Source organism: Camponotus floridanus, unplaced genomic scaffold, assembly GCF_003227725.1.
Source record: "Camponotus floridanus strain SB8 unplaced genomic scaffold, Cflo_v7.5 scaffold139, whole genome shotgun sequence".
Lineage (NCBI taxonomy): Eukaryota > Metazoa > Arthropoda > Insecta > Hymenoptera > Formicidae > Camponotus > Camponotus floridanus.
Window position 1 is genome coordinate 377,075 of NW_020229258.1, and position 24,748 is coordinate 401,822.

At 30.2% G+C, this 24,748-nt stretch overlaps 1 protein-coding gene across 4 annotated transcripts in view; it reads right to left on the reverse strand.

The window, feature by feature from the left end:
* Positions 1 to 24,748, reverse strand: part of LOC105252304 (semaphorin-1A) — a 204,539-nt gene that overhangs the window by 175,689 nt on the left and 4,102 nt on the right. For 3 of the 4 annotated variants that reach the window (XM_011259624.3, XM_011259619.3, XM_025406274.1), the window contains exon 2: positions 4,598 to 4,630. The exons of the other annotated variant lie outside the window; for it this stretch is intronic. The gene's annotated coding sequence lies outside the window, so the exon portion shown is untranslated. The remainder of the gene's footprint in view (positions 1 to 4,597; positions 4,631 to 24,748) is intronic. 4 annotated transcript variants of the gene reach the window in all.

Genomic DNA, 24,748 nt, shown 5'->3' on the forward strand with positions numbered 1-24,748 from the left:
GAACGGCGACGGACGGCATAAAAATTCTTCTCATTTCCAAAATTCGGGACGTGGAAAATTAATCGTCGCCATCCCAAGCGTCACCGAACACGTCCTACGAGCCCGTCTTCGAGATATAATAGGGTTACATCGAGAGCAAATAATATTATTGATTCAAATATAATATTGAGAATATCCTCAATGATATAAAAATTGTATGATTGATTTCGAAAATTTTCTCAAGCTTAAATCTTTTGTCTTTGAATGTGTCTTTGTAGCGAAAATTTCGTCTTGTATTGTCTTGTTTCGATTTTATACGAGTAATTTTTTTAAAAATATTTAAGATAATTTTTATACAATTTAAAATAATCATGGTATGTTATCAATCCTTTTCTGTTATTTTAATATAATTTACAATAATTATTATTATTTATGTAATTTCTTTACTTTCTAAAATACAATATATACATATTTATTTATTTATTTATTGTCTTTTCAAAAACACAGTTGCATAATGTGCTGTACAAAAAACTTTATATTACTTTAGTTAAAGAATTATATAAAATTTTATATTCTTTATTTTATTTACTGCATTAATTGCTTCTAAATTTATTCATAAAAGTATTTTTATTCCTCAAGTACGATATAAGCTTGTATAATGCAGTGATTTTTCTTATGTAATTTACATATTTTAGCTTTCTTTAAGAAATCAATAATATTATTCTTGATATTCCCGGCAACTAATTAAAAATTTCGTGTCGACGCCCTCTCGAGATTCAATTATAAAAGTGTCGATATCTCACGCGGCTCTAAATAAGCGAAACGCAAATGTTCCTTTCACACCGCGAATAATTCGCCAAAGTAAGCGCTTTGTAAAAGAGACGTTAACGCTCTTGATTTTTCGTCCTGCGGGATTAATTCGATTCACCGGCGCGGAAGCGCGTTATACGTTGATGCTGTACGAGCTGCTGCTGAGAGTCCGTATGGTGGAGGTCCATTTGCGGGCCGCTGGTAATTTCCTCGGGGAAGAATCCCGACTGTATAACGAACGCGAGAGAGAGAGAGAGAGCGTGCCGAACATTTGCTCGCGCGATTACACCGTATTTCGGAGAGCCAGCCATGCCGATTCACGCGTATAATCGGCGCGATTAATAAAGACCGCCCGGTCTTATAACTGTAAAGTAGCGCGAGTCGTCGGGCCAAGAGAGAACAGGTCGTCGTGAACCAGGACACGGCGAGAGAGCGAGAGAGAGATAGCGATACCGTTCATCGGATGTTCCCGTCCGATGACCGCGACGCGATCATGCATATCACATGGGCAAATTTCCTTCGGCTGTCAAACGAAACAACGTAAGCGCGTTTACGGATAAACACGTACGTGAATTCGGATCTGGGGGATCTCGAAAAAGCCCGCCGTATAAGGGATTTTTTTTCACAAATAATCCTGCGATCCGTTAATAAACGTAATATTCGCGGATATCAGATTCCATTTCGCCATTGTTATCGTTATTTCGCGTACGTGAGGTCCATACTTTTTCGCCCATTATACGCTCGCGATTATCATTAGCATAGATATTGGCACCGTGCACTGTCAGTAGAATGTGTACGTCGTAAAGTTTGCGAATCGTCGCCGACGATTTTCGAAATGTAAAACCGAAACTATTTTCTAAAGTATAGCGACGAATGTGAACGACGCGCTAAAGTCTGTGCTGCCAATCGACAAGTATTTTCCGGCTCGATAAATACATTCGTGTGATGACAGAAAATTTATATAATTTCATATTTGAATAAAAATTTCATCCCTGTTTCGTTAGAAAATTTACAAATTTTATTGCGTTGTTAATTTCTATGTCGAACGTTTGATGAATGATGCTTGCAATATTTCGAGAAGTATACATGTGCATTTTGAAGATAATTTGTTTTATTGTTTTTATTGTTTTATTGTCTTTATTAAAACGCACGTCAATATTTTACAAAATTAATCAAGTTTACCAACAATCTCGCAAACTCGAAATTCTGATTTTTATGAAACTTTAAAGTTTACATATAGGAAAAGGGGATAAATAGATGAATTTATAAATTTTTATAAATTTTTATTTGTCAAAAATGATTTTAAAGGATGAAATCATTGTTCATGTAGAACGTCTTTTTGCCTTTCTCGATATATTTCGAAAATCATTGGAGATATCAAAAAATGTTTTATACGAAAAACGTTTTATAAAAATGCTTTTTATTAATGTGATTAAATAGAAATATTTTCATGAAACTTTTATAAAATATTTTTTAATATTCTCCAATAATTTTGGAGATATCGAAAAAAAATAAAAACTCGTTCTACATGTGAGTTTGAATTGGTTTCACCTTTTAAAATCATTTTTGGGCCACAATGAAAATTTCTAAATTCATTTATTTACCCTCCCTCCTCCCATATGTCCGTAAAGTTTCATTAAAATTAAAATTTCCCACTTCGCGAGATTTCTTTTGTAAGAGGAAACATCTCATTATCTTTAATAATAATTTGTAAAATATTTCAAACCGTTTTTTTTTTCATCTCAAATACAAACAAGCAGATAGAAATGTAAAAGCTTCTTGTTAGTCAATTCGCAGACAAACTTTTGAGCGACATGACGATCGATCCAACTCTAATATGATTGAACTACTATAGAAGCACATCGGCAAAGCGATCGAATTTCTATGTCTCCTGCGAAAAGAGTAATGCGATTCTATCCTACGTTAGTATATTTTTTCAGTTAGTCATAAAAAAAAACTATCTTTCGAGATCTCGCATCTTTACTGTCATCGTCTTGTACTTTGTAACTTTGTCTCTCGTTTGCGTTTTCCTTCACAACTCATATTCCTGCACATATTGCACTCTAAAATTCATATTATTGCCATAAAATACAAATCGATATATCTCGTCTTCGGCAAAAGCTTGCATTCCGATAAACAAATAGCATCATGCAACACGTTTTGTAATTTTATATAACGTGCATTAAATATCTGTAATATTATTAATTTTCACACAATCGTCAATGAATCTAGAAATTACGAGCTTCAATTTAAAAAATTTTTAATTAAAAAATATATTAAATATTATGTATATAAAATTAATTTTCTTTGAAAATTGACAATTATATTTTGTATATCGATTTTTAGCTCGATTTATTAAATTACGGTTGCATCTTTTAATGTTCCTCATTTTTTATATATATTTATTATATAAAAACATGTGATCTCTTTCTAGAAAGAGTTATCTTAGAACTTGATTCTTGAAACGATAAAGATAAAAAAACATTGCAAATTTCTTCCACAGAAAAATAAAAATTATATAATTGCTCTATATTTTTTAGTTAATATTATTATTAAATTTTCTAAAAGTGCCATAAAACTAACTCTTTGGCCGAGCTTGACGAGTTCATTACATGTTTCCGTAAGTTGTAGGTACGTGTCGCGTAAAATACAGTCATTATTACAATGTACGACTACTTGCGGTGTAAATGTAAACACACGGTTACACGTGTAACTATAATATATTATACCACTACACGTGATATAAATTGCACAGCTAAATGATTACAATACAACTTCTTCGTAATATATTTCATTCGCATTTTATCGACAATTTGTCCCAAAAGATTCGTTCGGAGAAACATTTATTTTCTTTTCATTTTGCAAATCAAACGAGCGATTATTGCGAAGTAATGAAAAAAAAAAGTAGCTCGGTTTTCTTTTTCCCCTAATGACATGTATTATATGAAAAATGTACGACATGATTTATCACTTGGTCGTAAAACACGGAGAAAGTCCCGTTATCTACGCGTCGCATTAAACATATGTGACCGTGTTATCTAATATGCACATCAGAAAACACCGTCGTCCCATGGATGTCTGCGTGCGTCGAGGTATACGCGAACCCAGGCGTCCGATTCCTTATAATCGCGGGGGGATTATCGTCAACTTACCCGGCGATACGCGACATTTAGTGCGGCAGGAGAGCGGGAACGCGGCTGGAAACGATGTTGCGGAAAATGATGTACGCTCGTCTCGTCATCCCCGCGCGTTACACGCCAGGGGATCCCCATAGCTACGGGGCAATCGAATTTTCATCGCCGCGAAGGCGAGCTCTGAATATTCATACGGTCGGACGAAACCGTGTACCCGGTGTACCTTCGCACACGTTCTCTCCCCCTCTCCCACGCACCCCCCGAGAGCTCTGTGTGCGTCCCTGCATAGATCATAGACGGGACTCGGCTCGGGTTGCCCGCTCCTTCCCGCGCCAGCTGAATTTAAACCGAGGGTGCACGATCGCTCGAGGCTGCATCGGAGCAAATCGAATATTCCCCAAGGAGAAAAAAAGTTGCAGCGTATCGATGACATATTGTCTGTAGCCAAGTAACGGTTTCGTGCAGGAAAAATTATCGAATGAAATAAACCGAAGCAAATGGCAAATTAATTATTTTCCCTTCCTGCCTCCCTTTTATTATCGTATTGAATTATCTCGTTGTATTTGTTCTCAAGTAATTACAATTTTGTGAAATTTTTCTTCAAGTTTAATTACACTTGGCATCAATTTAATTACGTTTTATTAAATATATAAAATGAAAAAAGTAATACTCACAAAATTAATTGAAGACAACAAATCCCTGGATTCCTAAAAAAAATAAAAAAATTTATTTAAATACGATATTGTTGAAAATTGGCAATATTAAAAAAATAGAATTGAAAAAATAGAATTTTTCAAGAAATAGAAATTTACTAACTTGTAAAAGTATTTTTTTCATCGAATATTTGAAGAAGCGAGAGAAAAAGTTTATGTTATGGTTATAAATAAGTTTATTAAACACACGAAACAAACAAGTCTATCTTCGTCTCAGTCCATTCTACTATAACTAACGTGTCAAATATCGTATAATCAGTCGTTGAAGTCTGTTAAATGTGCGCGAATATACTCTTGAATATTCTCTGTAGCGATAATAATTCTCTGATAATTTTCTATTAAAGAATTTATTTATATAAACTTTTATATATATAATTTAATAATAAATAAAAAGAGAAAGAAATTTAATTATTATTAGAATTGTAATATTGTTTCAGATTTATCACGCATTAATATTAAAATGTCATAAATCTCAGTTGTTTGTAATATTATATGTATATAATACATTCCTAAATATTTATTTTTACATAAAAAAATCTGAAACAATTAATCAATATTTGATTCAAGGTATATCATTATTTATACGTCCGACTTAAATATAAGAGACCTCAACATCGTACGCCTGACCTCAGAGTTTCATCGAAGGTAAAAGTGAAGTGAGATAGGAAGATACGTATATGTGAATGTGTGTGTGAGAGAAAGAGGGAGGGGGATTACAAATATATGCGCATATTCACAAGTATTATGAGTGAATATACGCATGCAAACATGAGCCATTTTTCAATGCACATTTTACATATGCAATCGTACTTGCAGCAAGATACGCATGTAACTGTTAAAGCGAGAGGATGATAAAAAAGAATTAAGGCCAAAGCAGAGAGAGGAAGGAAAAGAATAGAGAAGAGAGAGAGAGAGAGAGAGAGAGAGAGAGAGAGAGAGAGAGAATAAACGCAAACAGAGGCCATCGCTATTCGACACGCTGGATAGAGGGCTCACTTTAGGGAGGGTCGAACGAGTGTGCACAAAATTGAGGGTAACATTGCCAGCTGGCATTCTGTGTACACAGTACATATAGACATATATATATACACATATACACACAGATGCTTCATAAAAAGGGGAACGTCGATAGTGGAACGAATGATTGCAACGAATTCGATGATTATTTTCGCTTAATAGTTCTTAGTAGTAAATTTCTCGGTGATGCATTCATTTAAATCTCGTTATTTATTTAAATTTCGTATAACTAAGTTTTAAATTAAATTAATTTGCTAAAATGTCCGTGTAAAATTAATTGAAAAAGAGAGATTTAGTTACTATTAAAAAAATTTAATCTAGAATCTTTTAATATTCAATATTATTCGTATTATTCACGATCGATTTAATATTCAATATTATTCATAATCGAAATTTTTGCCGCGAAATAATTTCGAGAATAATCGCGAGAAATTGTTCAAAAATATATTTCTCGATACTAATCCTCTTATTTCTCGCGAAAGAGTGCGGATAATCGTTACCCAAAATTTTCCCAATTCGAGATTACGGACTTCATTTTTGGCTTAAAATAAATTTTAACTTTATAAAAATTGCAATTTTTACCTTTATAAAAAATACTTATTTTACCGGTTTTCCCTGGAACGATAAATCTCCCATCCGGAAACTTGCATATCCGTAATCTACGCGTCATAAACTTTAATTTACGTCAAAAATGAAGTCCTCAAGATGAAAATTTTGGACAACAAACCTGTGCACATTCATCCATATTCTTTCTCATATATGACAGATTTCAAATTTTTATTCAAAACTCTCTTCTATGATTTTTTTATATTTATAATAAATTATTTCTCTTCTCTCTATTGAAAAAATACTTTTTCTATTGAAAAAAATACTTTCAAACAATATTCTATTCTCAATATTATATTCTCACTGTATTATTATGCTATTAATGACTCATTCATTATATTATTAATAGTGATTCATTCACTATGTATACGTTTAAAAATTAAAGAATAAACAGCAAGATCCTAAAACATTCTGCACGTGTTTTATTACATCACAAATAAAAATGAAAATATTAAAGGCTAGCTGAAAGAACACAAGGGCATGTATGAATAAATATAAGAAAAGAAAATACTACAGAAAAGTTTAAATTATTCTTCAAAAAACTGCATCCACTTTACATCCACATCTCCTGTTTCAATAAAAAAATTTTAAATATCTCTTCTTTAAAAAAAATCTATCGACGATTATGCAATTATGTCAGAATATTTGATTATCAAACTTGACTATAAACTTTAGTTAAATATACATCTTGAATTATACATATGCATATAAGAGAAGAATCGAAGAGAGAAAAACTGTACGGAACTTAAACGGGATGCATGGGAGATAAACAGTTAACGGCATCGTAATGTATGGTAGACTTTCATCATTTTGTTTGTAAATTTATGTATTCCACACCTGGTGGAGTTTATATCATACTGCAACTAATCGTAACGACTTATTCGTGATGCACTCTGCACAAGTTTAAGAGCTTACAATGTCGGAATTTATGCCGGCTAATATGAAAATTTAAAGTCATTTTAAAAGTCGGTCGTTCGAATCGATTTATCTGGCAATAATTCTGAATAAAGTGCACCAAAAGATGTGACACGTATGCATAGTAAATCAATTTCTATCAGCATAGGGATTTTAAAAGCGAAGCTTGTGCTACGCTATACATGCATAAGGTCGATTCTGATTAAACCGAAATATAACAAGTACATCTAGTGACAAGAATATTATATATTTTAATATTATATATTTATCGAATTTCTATCTCTAATTTTTTTTAAAAATTTTCAATTTACAAAACTGTTATTTTTGGAAAACAAAATCTTATAAAATTAAATCAAGTCTTCAAGCGAGATCGAATCATCACTTCATCCCGTTTTATCTCGCTCGAAATTTTGAGTGATACATTTATGTTATTTCCAATATCCTCGTATCATCGGATTTATTATTTATTAACAAAATATAACAAGTAAAAATCTATGACAAGAATATTATATCTTAACCTTTGCATTGTATTGTACATTTTTATCCGACACGTTTTTCAAGAGGGAATATGTTGAAAAAATCTGAAAAAAGTCATACGTCTTTTTGGATCCTTCTAAATAAAAGCTGGAAAAATAAATTTCCCAAATAATTCGCTTTAATATATTTTTATTATTTGCAAATATGTGAACTGAAATGCTTAAAGCATCTCTATGAAAACAATGGGATCAAAAATGACGCTCATATATACGGAGTATATTATTATTATTTACATTTATATACTTATACGTTATATACTTATACGTTATATTATATTTATATTCATATTTATATTATATTATATTTATATTATTTTATTATTATATTTATTTAATATTTTAATTTTATATGTTATTTTACTGTATTTATTATTATTCATATTATATTTATATTATTTATTGAATTTTCATCTCTAATTTTTCTTGTAATTTTTATTATTATTTATCGAATTTTCATCTCTATTTTATTTTTCAAACATGATTTTTCCAAAATTTCCAATTAACGCAATCTTTTCGGAAAATAAAGCCTCGCGTACAAAATCAGATCAAGCCTTCGAGCGAGATTGAATCGTCACCTTATCTCGTTTTATCTCACCTAGAATTTTAAGCGGTACATCTGCGTTATCTCCAATATCCCTCAATATCATCGGATTTATTATCAATAATCTAACTTAATCCGCAACCTGGCTTTTATCGGACGCGCAAGCACGTCGGATCGTTTACACGATCGCAGGTACACACTTATAGTCCCGTCAGAGCGCGAAGAGCATATCTCTCCAAGCAGCGACCCGCGGTTAAAAGACCGGAAACGACCGTATAGCGACCGCAAGTACGTCTAACGGTCCTCCCCCTCTTCGTTCTCATCTTCTTTTATCCACGAGTTCACGCTTGCAATTCTCCCTCTCTCTCTCCTCCTATCTCTCCATCTCTCTTTTGCTCTCTCCTGAACGCGCGAACAGTCGCTTAATCTCCACGCTTCGTCTAATCCGCCTGTCGTTCCGCGATATTTTTTGTCTCACAGCAATCATAGCCGCGGTGCAAAATCGTGGCAAAACTGCCTCGATATATATGTGTTGTGTGTCGCTCTATTAAAGTCGAATTTTTAACTGACTGTCAGCGTGAAGAAAACGATTGCGTCTAAAAATGATCTTTCACAATCAAAACCAGTGACGTGAAATGTATAGTATGATTTATAGAGGAGTTTAATCAAATGGAAAGGAAGAATGCATTTAAAAAAAAAGCAGACACTATAAAAATAGACATCTAATAATCTAATAATCAATAATATTTGTATAATAATAAAAGGAGCGAAAGAGACGCAAAATTTTCGAAATTAATTCTCTTTTTATCTGATATCGAATTAAAAAAAAATTAGAATAGGAAGCGCGTCCTTTTTCTCAGCAATAAGGTCGATTTAAAATTCAAATTTCTCGCGGAAATTTAATTTTAAATGTCACGTTCTATTAAAACATAAAAAATTTAATATTATATCTCAAAAGTGCTAATCTGTGATTATGTGATTTCACGTAATGTACGCATTCGTTATGATTTTCAGTGAAAATGCATCAAATGTCAGAAATCTTGAAAATATCGTTTATTGCATTTTATTATGCAAATTTAATTTTATGCAATCGATTCTTCAAATAGCGTCCACAGCAGCAAAAATTCGCACGTTTTGATCATGTAATGTGGAAATCAAATTCAATGGGTATATTGTAAAGTCAGGGAAGCCTTTCTCGTGTAAACACGTTAAAATAGGAGGTCGAAGTAATAATCGGTGTATATCTAACTTTATCACGGCGTTTGTGAGGAAACTTTCCCGAGATTGGTATAACTTACTCGTGTATATTGATATAGACAATCACGTTTAGATCAATAAACGCAAGCTATATTAGTTACACAGACTGTATCTCGATATAAGAATTTCAATCATTTACATATGTGTAAAAATAACAGCGCAAAAAGCAAATAAATAAATTTAAAGATCACAATTTTTCACGTATTAAAATATTAATACACTCCTATCTTGAAACAAGAATATATTAAAGTACACGAGTGACATTTCAATTTTTAATTTATATATGAAAAAAGACTCGTAAAAAGTTAGTATATTTAAAACTGGTGTCATGCATATGGACAGGATTCGATAAAATAAATAAACGCATAGTGGGGTGCAAGAGCATAGTGGCTGTCCATGTTACACAACGTGAATTCGATTGGACGAGAGACAGTGGAAAGCATCGAGCGGTCTTGAATGTAGTCGGCTTCAAGGCTAACCATTCGCTCACGTTACAGTCCGTAGCATAAGCATAGCGGGTTCTTACATCGATGGACCGTTCACCACGTTACATTCGACGAATTACTATTTTCATGTTCGAGCAAAGGATCCTACTCGTCAATGTACGGAATATTTGAAGGACACACGCAGGATAAATGTATCCCCTCGATTTAATTTTTACCCAATTGTAAGATAAATTCAACACATGTAGCAACATAAGACCAAATCGATCAATTCATTATATTAAACACAAGTTTTTAGAAATGAGATAATATCTCAAGTGCATGCAATATATTTCTATCTTTTAGTTCTATCTGAGATTTATAAGAATTCATATATTTGATGAGAGATGCAATAAACTTATTTTTAATACCTTTCTTTATATAATTGTCAGATATTTACATAGAATTATTTATACATTTATGCAGATGTGCATTATAATCTACATAAATATCTGGATAAATATTCAATTATAAGAAATATGTTAATTATGAAAGTTAAAAATACATTATAATTATTATAATTTACAATAAAAATATAGATCACAAAAGTATGTTTTACGATTCTTACAATGCTTATTTATATATTTATCAAAAAGGATATTGAAAATAAGTTTTCATATTTTTCTCAAATATAAATTCTTATGTCTCGTAAGATAATAAAAAGATAAGATAAATAGAAAAATACACATGTCTATGTAATGATACACTATCTTACTTCCTATATTTCATAGATAAATATAACCGAGATAAACAGAGTTGTACGTTAGGATTCAAGTTCAAGTAAATGATAAAAAATAATTTCTCTTATACAAACTCTACTTTTAAAAAGAATTTTAGATTTTTGGTGTATGTATATTTGTACGATTTAAAAGAAAAATATAAATGCATTCTTTCAAATATTTTATATAACATATAATTGAAAACAATAATTTATATGTACATATGTGCAACAGCTTTGCAAACTTTGAGAAAAAAATAGTATTTTTCTCTTTTATGTTCAACGAACGTTATAATTAATTTTATTTCAATAAACTGTTTTTGATAGTTATATAATGAAAGAACTAAATAATTAAATAACATAATTAATTGCATTTCTAAAGCAAGAAATTGAATTTTTGAAAATGTTTTATTTTTATCAAATGTGAAAATTGAATAAATAAAAGTTATGAGTAAAAGCAATATTTTTGAGAATTCGAATAAAAATTGCCATTTTCAAGCTTTTGTTTTTGTATTATAATTATAATACAACTGTTTATAAATCTCTAATTTACAAGTCTTGATATAGAACAGACTAAACAGAAATTTATTCGTTTTCCTATTTTGATTACAGAAGATGCATATCTCTTTCAAATTGCTACTTTTAGCTGCATATTTAAGTTATGCAGTTTAAGAGATACATGTTCTCAAACATTTTTAATACAAGCATGAAAATTACAACGATAATAATTATGCACATATGTTGCTTTCAAATGAAAATGAACACTTGCATACAACTAAATGTTTTAAATATGAATGTTTGCACGAAACCGACGTATAAATGATCTTTAAAACATCCAACATGTAGTAATTCTCATTAGCAATAAACTGAAAAATATTCTGCATGCATGACGTATATTTCTGAGAATAAAGCTAATGAAAGCTAATATTAATAAATTGAATATCAATGAATTCAAAATTTAATTATATGAATATTTCTGTTCCTTTATGCACGTGTGAAAGAGCAAATTTCATCAAATATATATGATGCATTTATATACATACACATACACACACACATATATGTAAATATATATAAACCTACATTGCATCAATTAATTTCGTTATATATAAAAAATATGCTCGTCAAAAGTTGTACGCATTCGAACAACGTAATTTTCCAAGTTATATGAACTGAAATGTGTATAACAAATCTAAATTCCTTGCAAATTTATATATATATATATATATATATATATATATATATATATATATAATCGTATGAAAATAATAGAAGTGCGTAAAAAATATTTTCAAATTTCAAGAATTCCTTAGAATTATATTCTATATTTATAGAATATAATTCTAAGGAATTCTTGAAATCTATTATATTCTGTCTATTATATTCTATACTTTTATTCTATACTTATAATTCTAAAATAAACTTATTGTTAAGGGAAAAAGAACGTGAGAAAATCTTTATGACTCTACCAAAGCAGAAAGGACCAGAAGATCAAACAATTCTACGAATTCAGGAAATTTTCTTTTCCTTTTGCCTTTGGTCCATTCAAATGTAAATAATCTCTAAGACACGTGAAAACTTCGTTAAAATAAATAAAAATTAAATTAAATAATTTAATTAATTAATAAAAATAAAAACACCGTAAAAAAGACAAGAGCGAAGTATAATAAAAATAAATGAATGAAAATATATGCGTGAATGCATAATTTCATGATAAAAAAAAAAGAAAAAAGAAAAAAAATAACAGACAATAATATTGTCTTATTAATGTCGCGTTTTTTTCTCGATTATAAATTTCTCTATAGATTTATTGTTAGATTCACGATGTTTTTATTTTTAAAACGAAATCGACTTTTCTTTAAACCATCCTCGCGTGGTAGATGCATACATAAGGTTCTGAAAAATGCACATCGCGGTTATTTCCTGTTCTTTCAGCACGCACAAGACGTTGAAACGAGTTCGTTTACGAGCAACGGCTTCAGGGATTAGCAGCACTCTCGGCCACGAATTTTCCGTGCTGGCGGATACAAAGGAAGGGATTTGCGGCGGCACCCTACGTTCGCCCCCGCAGATTTTATTTTCCTCGTCCTCGCAAAAACACACACACACGCCCACGCAAACACACACAAAAACGCACACGTTTGCGCATAAATGTTCTCATCCTACGTGCGTTCTATGCGCGCCTGCATTCGATGATAAAAGCGCTTCTTCCCTCTGCCAAAGTGCAGTGACGCGTTTCGCACCTGTTGGAATGCGAGAGAGTTGCCGGCTGCAAGGTGGTTGGAGGGAAAAGTTTCACGTTCGACGTAGCCTCGTGCATAGCTGGTTAGACCTAGTTTTGTGTTGTGTGTACTTAAGTAAGGGTATTCTATTCTCGCACTGATTCGCTATGGCTATAAGAACGCGCGCGGATTACGGTCGCTGAAATATCAAGCGCGGCGATAACAGTACTTGGACAGTATTTTCCGGATTATGGTTATGTCAATATCTCCCCGTTCGTTGCAAATTACAAGTTTCCCTCCCTCTTCTTTAGAATAATAACTCCTATCTAGTAACTTAACACAAGTCGATTTAATTTGACGTATACGTGTGCGTAATGATTTTTTTAATGAATTTTTCTCTATATGATGTTGATTGTTTTTATCGATCATCTAAGTTATCGAGAAATTCAGAGAAACTGTATATTGCATGCTTGAAATTAACAGATTCAATTATTTATTTTTCGTACCAAAATAAAAGGTAAGATTCGAGCTTTGAAATCTAAAAGATCTCGTATATACTTTGTTAAAAATGAAACACGAATCGTAAATTTTAAATTGGCAATCGTGTAGATTCTACTTGCTTTATGTCTTTTTTACACTCACATATAATTTACGAATCTCGTTTGCGTGTCCCGAAAAATATAATCTCGACACCGAGCGAAATAAAATTCAAGGGAGGATTCAAAGTTTGCGTAAGAGATTTACACAAGTTGCATTTGCGTGCACGATGTCGTGAAACTCCAATGAAACGAATGCAGTAGCCAATTACGCGTAATAAAGCAATGTGAAAGTCGACGATGATTTTTCTGCGCGCATTTAAAACCTTGGTGTCCATGGTAGCATTTATGCGGCATTAAACCGTAACAAGTTGTACGAAATTTCAATTTTTTCAGAGGATGATTATACGAATATTTTAATCTATTCTCTTTCATATGTACACATGTACGTCTACTTTTAATTACGTATTGAATAAATAAAACCGATATAATGTATGCCTCATATTTTTATTTAAAATTTATTTAATATTAAATATAATATATAAAAGAGATATTTTATATTATTTTTTAATAAAAATTTCTTTAGCAATTTGATTTTTTCGTAACACGATTTTTAATGAAAAAGAGATATTTACCGCGATTAATCTTTGTAATGAAGCCACAATAACGATTCCTGAGATTAAAGCTAATAAGCTTGAGAGTCCGCTCATGTGAAATTGATTGAAAAATGTAATTTCATCTACAATTTATTTGCCAAAAGCACTTTATTTTCAGCTATAGCTGGAGAATTATGTTCATCTCGACACTGTCATTGGATAAATTGAATCGATTCCGAAGACCCGAAAAAACCAATTATTAAAAAATAACGCTAAAACGATAAAAATAGTGCGATATATATACGGTCGATATTTCGCCAAACGCACTTCATTCCATAAATATCTGATCCGTGATTACTTACATAGGAATGTGTTTAAAACAATGCGGACAATTTCAGTAATTTATTTTAATAGATGACAATTAAAATTGATCACTGTTAATGTACTAATTTCGATCCTTTGGGAATATCCAACATAATATCCTATGGTTTATGCACATATTATACATATATTGCATACTTTGCATAATCATCAGAGAGAAAGAAAGAAAGAGAAAGAGAGAGAGAGAAGCATCACATGTCTTTTCGTATAGCTCAAAATATTCTTTTAATTTCAAAATATTAGATCATATGTACTCTTCGTCTCATTCTCTATTTTTTTCAGTAAATATTTACTGAACCAATTACTTCAAATTAATTCTTCTAATAATTACATGTAATCAATAATTACTTAAAATTCATATATTATTAATAAATAGAATGCCAAAAATGTATAAATTTTGATATAAAAAAATTATAAGAAAACATCTAATTATCTAAGACACATTTTTGGCACATTTTTTAAAATAATATCAACACATTTTTAGATATATTTTTCCAAATAATAACGTAAAAAAACATATACATATACATGCACACATATAATTCTATAATTTATATGTCAAATCGCACATTTGTCATCTATAGATTATTTGAGCAATTTCACGTTGACTTTTTCATAGTAATATGTCAGCGAAAATTATCATTTGTTGCAAGCTTTCAATAACTTGATAACAACAGACAACTTTGTAATAATTGTTTAAATTATAAATCTACTCAAGTAAAATACACACACTGTAAAAAATTTTTGTGTAAATTTACAACTATTATAGTGGGTAATATTGAGACCAACTATTAAAGGTGTATATTTACATACATTAGTAAATTTACATTTCATATATAAAATTATTCTATCTTAAATGGTAAGTAAGCATCTTGTATTAATAAATTTACATGTTAGAAGTAGATTTTTAGAAATGTTTACGTAATAATACATTTTATATATGTGTTTATACAATTTCACATATTAAATTTAATTTAAAATTATATACATAATTAGTGTAACAATTACGCTATTTATAATGAAAATATATAAATTCATGTACTTTTACAAAAATTAGTTATTTTACTCTTTATTGTGTAAATATTCGTTATTAAGTGTAATTTTTAAATTTTATATATATTTTAAATTTTATATAAATGTTACAAAAAATTGTACATTTACATAAAATCCAAAATTACACTTTTAACCTTGTAATTTCTCATCAAATATAAATGAATATTTACACAATAAAGAGTAAAAAAAAAACTAATTTTTGTAAAAGTACATGAATTTATATATTTCCGTTATAAATAGCGTAATATTTACACTGATTATATATGTAATTTTACATACTTTTTACAGTGCAGTTTAAAATTTATGCACCCGTTATTTATCTGCCTTATTTATCCATTTATACTTTTAAAATTTAGTAAAAAAATCTATTTGAATAAAATTCATTTGAAATTTATACATCATCAGTTTTACGTACACGTTTTTTTACTCGTTAAATTTTCGAAAAACTTGAATAAATTGTAATTGGATATTAGCGGAATTGCTCAAATACCTTTACTAAAGGACAGAAAGATCAATTTTACGTTTCGTCGCCGAAAAAATTCTGCAAATGAAAGATAAACTTCTCTACGACACATTGTATATTTAATATGTTTTTGTCATTAGAGGTGAATTGCATTCCTCGCGCGCATAAGTCGCAAAACGAGCGCCGGATGTCTATACCTGTGCGAATGTAAGCGCGCCACGTACCTCGTTATAGCTTTCATGCACGCGGTATGCGGTTCACCGCGTACGTCATAATTTCATATACTCGCCTATATACATCTATATATCACGCAATTACGTACGAGCAACCTGTACGTTGCTTATAATCGTTCAGTCACGGACGCCTAATAAATTCATGCTTAAATAATTATTTCGTATTTTCGTACGTGTTCGTAATCGTCTCTCCAAAGAAAGAAGAGACATTAACATAAAAAATACATCGGTGTCGCGAAATAGTATAAATAAACGTACAGCTATAAAAAATTAAAGTCTCTATAAACGGATAAAAGCAATAAAAGAAAAATGATAAATTGCTAAGCTAAATAATATACGATTTATACGTTTTATATGTCAATCTGGATTATAAATAAACTCCAATGTGCTTAATTTGTGCACAATGTTTTCAATCCACCTTCTAATTATCGATATATACAAATTATCAGAGCTTTATGAAGATGCAATAATTATTTCGGAATCCCTTGCACGAGTGTGTGTTTAATTTAATCTTTTTCAAATATAAACAGTAAATTTTCTCTCTCTTTCTCTCTCTCTTTAAACACTTAACATAGAAAATAATTATAAAATGGAAAAAAGCAATATATTAAATGCGATTATTTTACTAGTAAATATATAAAATTTTAAGAAAATATTCAATTAATTTATAAAGAAGATTTTAAAACATCATAGATGTAGTATTAACTTCTTTATTAATATAAAGCTTTTTCCTTAAATAAAAATATCGAGAAAAAGTTTAATGCATCCTTTTCTTCAATTTTTAATATCATATGCTTTTATAACTAATCTTCAAATAAAAATTTCCTCAAGTGTTGTTCAATTTATAATATGTAAGATTAATCTACAAAATATTATTTTGCACGCATCATCTATTTTTTCCCTTAACTATTTTAATTTATTATTAATATATTATATAATTATTTTTAAATTAATTATGATAAAAAGTAATTTTTATTTACTTTTCACTTATATAAGTTTGGTATAAATCTCTATTAAATTTTTTTTATATTAACATAATACCTATAAAATATTTTGCGCAGGCAATGTTACGCGTTAACTTTACAAATTATTCATTTAATAATTTGCATTCGACACAATACTACACACTGTGCATGCATACAAATACATTTATTGTAGATTATATATTCAGATTTTTTAATAAAAAAACCTGAGCTTTTTATAAAAAAGCCGATTTATAAGACTCAAAATTTATGAAAAAACTAATTTTATTAAAAACCTGCAACACAGACACACGCATTATATGTATAAATATACATGTGTATGTGTATGTGTAAAATGCATGAAAAGATTAAGGGAAAAAATATATATTTCAAAAATATATCTTGTTTTCTTAATTTTTGCATATTAATTATGTATTTTCGGACATTATTATTCGATAAATAATTAATTATAAATACCTAAACATTTTAAGAAACAAATCCGAAATAATCGAAGAAATAAGAACAAACAAAGAACTTATTTGAAACGTGCTTTATGTATTGTGTATACCGCGAAATTTCTTAACCGGAGTGTACCTGGTCCATGCCGGTTTCTTATTTCTTGAGAGAGAGAGAGAGGTAATAACCTCTCTTAGCTTCTCGTCCTCCCTTCATTCGTTCCAGCAACAGACTAGTAATAGTCGTAACCGTACTCGTTTCAAGATCGAAGATGAATCGTTAAAAAAGAAAATTGAAAATTACGCCATAATAGAAAAAATTCTAATCAAACACGAGATGGAATCGAACAATAACACTATCGTAAATGTATTGTCTTTCGTTCGATCGTTGCATTTTTTTGTTAACTTTAATTCCAAGGTATTGAGAATAATTTTTAAAATGCGTATTCTGCAACATCTATACGCAATATATTAAATTGTAAAATATTAAAAGTGCGTGTAAAATATATGTGTGTTTGTATGATATTTCTAAATTTTATAATTTCTTTTAAATATATTTGATAAATTTTATAATATTCTGAAATGTAAATGTATCTTTTATTTTTTGCTCTTTTATTTTTAACATGTAGAATTTTACAGATACTCTATTTATGTACATGGATATACACAAGAAACGTAAATAAGAAAAGAAACTCCAAAGAGAATAAAGGGTTCAAACTTATCAAACGCTGTAATGAGAATAAACGCAAAAGATGTATCTGTAAAAAAATTCTAGTATCCGCTTCTGAATATCCGATATGCAAAAGCAAATCTTAGAATAAATAATATGAATGAAATTTCCAAGAGAAATGATAAAACACGTGCAATCTATTAACGAGATGAAATGTATCTTGATGCAAGAAAGAAGAAGATAAAGCACTTGCAAAGATATCAATATCAAGTTTCCATTAGATTGATAAGCGCAGACAATTCGTCCTGATTAGCGTTTGTACTAATGATATCAAATTCAAAAGAAGCAAATGGAGAGATCGCGACGAAAATAGTCATCAGATATCTTATTGAAGATAGTGTCGCGCAAAATATCAAGTGAAAGAAAGAAATCGATGTCTTGCTCGGATGCTGACATTGGAATTTCAAGCATGTAAGATCCCAGATTTGAAAGTGGAAATATGACGCGAGCAATAACCTCGTCGAGAGCGAAATTGACGAAACGATAAAGCAAACGACTCCGTATCAAAAATGCAATAAGAGTAATAACGCTGATGAACTTAATTGATATCAGATACGTGCCGCATTAATTTTGCATGACACGCGATTGCTTCAAATCAAGTACTGTCCTTGATAAATATCTTTTCTTCTTCTTTCTTTTTTCCTTTTTTATTTTTTTTTTAAAAACGTTATTTATAAAAAGATTCAATTACATTCATATACACTTTTATGCGCAATTTATCAGATTAGTAAAATTATCTTTTTAGAAATATTCACATCTTTTCCCTTTTTTTAAGCTAGTGCAACACACAGCGTGCATATAAATTATAAATTATAATTTCATTAATTACATAAAAAAGTAGATTGTCAAACGAATGTTTTGCATATCATCATAAATAGGAAACTTTGTGAATCATAATAAACCGAGTACACTACATGTATAAATAAATAAATGAATAAATAAATATTATTTATTTAAAAATATAAATAGAAAATATAAATAAATATATTATTTATAAATAAACAAATAATTATTTATTTATACAATTTGAATTATTTGCGTATTCGTTCAAAATATAAATAAGTTTCGTTTTTACCACGTATTATTTACTTTATTTGTTAAACATTATTTATTTATTATATATTATGTTCTCACGCACGTATATTAATTTCATATTAATTAATAAATAAATTATTCTTGGCTTTTTTCTTTTGATAAAGTGAAGAATAAATATTCCATGTAAAACAATTCACGAATTTTTTTAAAACTTACACATTTCACATATATTTTAAATATAAAAATTACTCGAAAAAATTGTTACTGTCACCTCATGTTTTCTATAGTCTTCTATTTGAACATGGTAATTATATATGCGTATGAATACGTTTCTACGTATGAATTTTAAAGCAGAAAATAATTTGTAAATAGTAAAATAATGAATATTTTTATTTAAAAAGGAACTCCCGCAGCGAATATATTTACCAAATATTTTTTAAAAATTTTTAATTATGCTAGCAATATTTATTCTTGGTAACTTAATCGATAATTTTATGAATGTACTCACTTTAAGGACGATGCTTTGTAGTTGAAAGTGTCCGCAGAGTTTGCTCGGTTAACTTGTGACGAAACTATTTTCACTAGACACGATCGATGTGTGTACGTTACATCTACGTATTATGATCGCTCGATACTTGTCTCGGCACACATGCTTACAGTATTTATTTTCACTTTAAAGTCTGACGTAACTCTGATTTAATAAGACAAGCGGTTCTTAGAATCGTGTAACGTGATGACTGTAGCATTAATGAAAGCGCCGATTTCTTTTCACACTTGTTTCGATATCACGCACTCGAGTATACATCGCGGATCCTCTGATGTCACAAACGACCGCACCATTTATACAGCGATGAATCAAAACAAAATAAAAGTCCGGATTTCAACTTCTAATTTCGTTAAAATGACTCACGATAAATTATTCGAGCATTAATTATTTCTCATGAAAGAAGAGCGAGCGACATTATCATTACGTGTGTATCGAATATAAAAAAAAATATAAAAAAAAAGAATATTACATAATAATTTTTATTAATAATTGTTAAGAAATCTATCAATTGTTAAGAGATCTATTACAATAAATTAACCAGATAATGATTGAACTCTCGCTCTTGTTAATATTATAGTTCACGCGAGCAAGAATCGTAAAGTTTTCAAACTTTTTCTCTAACTAACCCTCGGCAGGTCGAGACGATACTAAACGACAAACGCGTGTCGAGAAATGCGCAAAGGTCGAGAAAGGGTAGAGGGGATGGAAAGATTCTCGGAAAAGCGAGTCGATCGCTTTCTTTATAATAGCGTGATTACTCTGTTGATCAACCTAGAGGTTCGCAATGACGTAAAATATCGATCGTAATATAATCATGTATAACCGCGATAATCGGAGAATTAATGACAGCGCAATCAGCTGATTTCTTACCGTTCCTTCCGTCCGAACAATCGCGATGTTCGATCGCGCCATTACATTCGCACCGCAAACGTCCCGACATCGTAAATAATCACTTAGATCCTCGTGTGATTTCCCGATTCCGACATTTTCAATTCACACTAGTCGGATCAGATATAATTGTCACGTCGCGAACGTTATATTCGAGCGTTAATTCTCCGAACGCGAAAATTATATATCGTATTTTATATCACTGACAGAGTCATTGACACAAGAGCGTTTATCGGATAATTTATTTATCACTCTGAATAATAATATTACACACGGATATATAATCTCGATGATAACTTGTCGAGTAACGCGACGGAGAAACTCCCGAGGAAATTTCGAGCTGACCTTCGCGACAGTCGTGACGACACTGAATGGAATGCGTTTAAAAAACGCGAAGACGCGAGGCGGCTGGGTGGAGTGGGAGTGGGGGGAGGAATTCTCGGAAAAGCGAGCCCGGCTGTTTTGTTTACATGACACGATACACCTGCTAATCCGTCTCGGAACGATATAAAATATTTCTTGGCAATTTTCGTGAATGAAAACTAGATAAGCGTGTTTCTCAGAAACCCATAAAATGAGAGCGAATCGATGCACGCATTTATTGCGTTTCTTAGGGAAATTTCTATCGATCAATTAGAAGAAAAAATTATTACTCTCCCCGATTATGATAAATACTCAAGTTTCACGTTCTGTCAGCAACAGTTTTTGTCCGAAAAGATTATTATCTTTTGCTAATTGATTGAGTAGCATTAATGTTTTACCGTTTATGGTATTTATAATTATTATAAATGATCAGAATTTATGAAATAAAAGACTATCTTCTTCGTGATAAACGTGAAAATTACCCTTACATCGTATTCACCTCTAAAATATACAAACAGATCATTTTTTTGCCTGACGTGTTTTTCAAAGGATAAAAATATTCTGAAAGAAATCTGAAAAAAATTCATATGCCTTCTTTGATTAAATAAAGGCTAGAATAATAAATTTGCAAAACAATTTGCTTTGATATATTTTTACTGCAAATATACGAAGCGAAATGCTTCAAACGTATCGCTATGAAAACATTGGCAGGGTCAAAAATGATCCTCGGAAAGAGTTGATATAATACATAAAGATATTCGATAGAAATTTTAAATCAGTTCAATTTTTCCAATACTGAAATTTTCCATTTTTCCAGAAAACATTCCGCACAGAATATATGCATGTTAATAATTAGCAATAAAAATTATTATAACATTTTTTGCTTCTTTTATATTCATTTATACATCTCATTCGTTGATAGGAAATCGATTAATGAATATCATGACACTCATACTTAGTTGATATAACTCGGAATCTCGAAATCGGACCACGATTTTTCCTAAAACTCTGCTAAAAACTGTCGCTCTCATTTGTTTTAATTTCTTTTTAATAAATTTCCGAAAAAGAAACAAAAGTGATAACTTTTCCGAGCGTATATTCATTTTCCTCGCTTCGAGAAATACCTAAAATTATAATATTAGTTTTTGAAAAATTTATACTGAACATTTGCCATCCTCCTTTCACAATCCCTTCAAAATGTATGAATAATTCAATTTTCCTCTACAACAAACGTAATGCACAGTGCTAAATAAAGATACATCTTCATCCAAGTCTCTCGTGGAATCATTCGCGAACTAAGAGAGCACGATGTTTGCTTCACATGTGTGATGTTCCTCTCTTTTATATATTTACCATTCTATAAATACCTTCAGCTTCCAAGCCGTCTGCTTTTTCTCTCGCTTTTCCGTTTGCAATGTGTTCATCCGCGAGAAAGAGAGAAAGAGAGAGAGAGAGAGAAAGAGAGAGAGAGAGAGGAGAAAAAGAAAAAAAAATGTCATTGTTTTGTCTACGTAACGTCGTGTAATTCAGAAAAGTTCCGACGATGCGAGGTTTATATTTTTCATTGGTGAACCGCGCTTTCTCTTTCACAAGCGCAATCCGCTGCAATTGCATGAATCGCACACGAGAACTAGAGGAATGTATCAATAGTTGCAATAGCACTATTATTGGCAAGGATGCGCTCTATTTGTGCGTAGAGAGACAAAACTAACAGGAATTTTGTTCAAAAGAATTTGACGTGTAGATTAATACTCTCGCTCTCTCGTTAAGAAAGAACCAATTCGGCATTGATAAAGAAATTGATCGTTAAAAAATAACGAATGAAGAGAAATAAAAAGCAATTTTTTTCTACGCATTTCCCTTTTACGTATATTGTATCTGTAAATACAGTATAATAATTTTAAAAGCATTTGAAAAAATCGTTGGAAAAATTGGAAAAATTGGAAAATTGAACTATTAATAAGTGATCGCTTTTTTCATGAAGCGAAGCAAACATCTAGTTGATTTAAATTTCGATGATATTGCGTAAGTAACATGATCGCAATCAAAAAGTTATAACGCAATTTGCTAAATCGGAAGCAAGTAACGTCGTTTGCGTTAATGAAGAATTAATGTGTCCGGCAAAGTGGCGACACCATGCTTTAAATAATATATCTAGTCTGAAATCGCTGCCGATGTATATAGGAAAGCATAGTAATTTGTAGACAATAATTGCCCGTGAATAGTAATATTGCGAGCTTGACACATGTTCAAAAAAAAAGAAAAAAGAGAGAAGAATTTAAGAAGAAATTTAATTTAATAAATTTAATTAAATTAAATTAATATAAATTTAATATAAATTATTATTTACACGTAATTAAATTATATTAAATTATATTAATATAAATTTAATATAAATTATTATTTACACGTATATCGTATATCGAAAAATTGTAAACCTAAATTTTCGATAACTAATTTAGTTTAGAAAGAATTCCGAATACGAGAATAGAACTTCGATAACTACTTTAGTTTAGAAAGAATTAAATTTAATAAATTTAATTAAATTATATTAATATAAATTATTTACATGTATATCGTATATCGAAAAATCGTAAACCTAAATTTTCGATAACTACTTTAGTAAGTATTTTGAATGCTTTCCCTTTTCTGATAATGAATTTTATCATCACGAGTATTTTATCATAGAATACGATATTGTCATGAAGGATTCAAATTTGTAATTTATCTCTATCATTTTTTTTCCCCTAAAAATAAATCAAAAATTATTAATAGTCTTAATTTACTAATCAAAAATTTATTAATAGTCTTAATTTCTTAATCAATATCTTGAATGAAAAATTTGGATATTATTAGGCAATATTAATTTTTATACCATGATTAATTTTTACAAATTTCCAAAACAGATACCGCCTAATTAGTTAAAGTTAATTATCGCCTAATTAGTTAAAGTTGCAGCTGGCATTATACATTAATAGGATTTCGTAATTTACACACGTAATGGAGACTCTAAACCAGGGGTTTCAAACTCGATACGTTAGAGGGGCCGCATGGTGGAAGTAAAGGAGGAAGGAGAAGGTGATCCCCTCCATCCATCCTTCCCGTAAGATCACGTTATGGCAAACGGGCCACAGAAAATTGACCTGCCAGACCGCTATTGGAGAGGTTCCTGTTCTAAACTCCTATCTTGAAATCTTCATTTTGGTAACTTTATCTTCTCCACGAAATCGCGAAAATATTTCGGTTCTTTACGACAAGTGTTGTAAAAAACAACACAATATACATCAAAATTTGCTCTTTCCATATCCGTTTTCAGATTGCAAACATAATAAATAAATGTGCACGCAGAGTAAATATTACTGTGTGTGTGTGTGTGTGTTTGCGAAAATATCAAATAAAAATATGAAATTTCAATTTTCCCCGAGATATTTAGCTTCTATCGTTTGTTCTATGTAATTACTTTAACAAATATTTTTGCAACTTGCTTTGCACACCTATTTTTGTTTTACAATATAACAACTAAAGATCGCATAGATATCTAAATATCATCTACAGACAAGAAACAAAAAAATATGT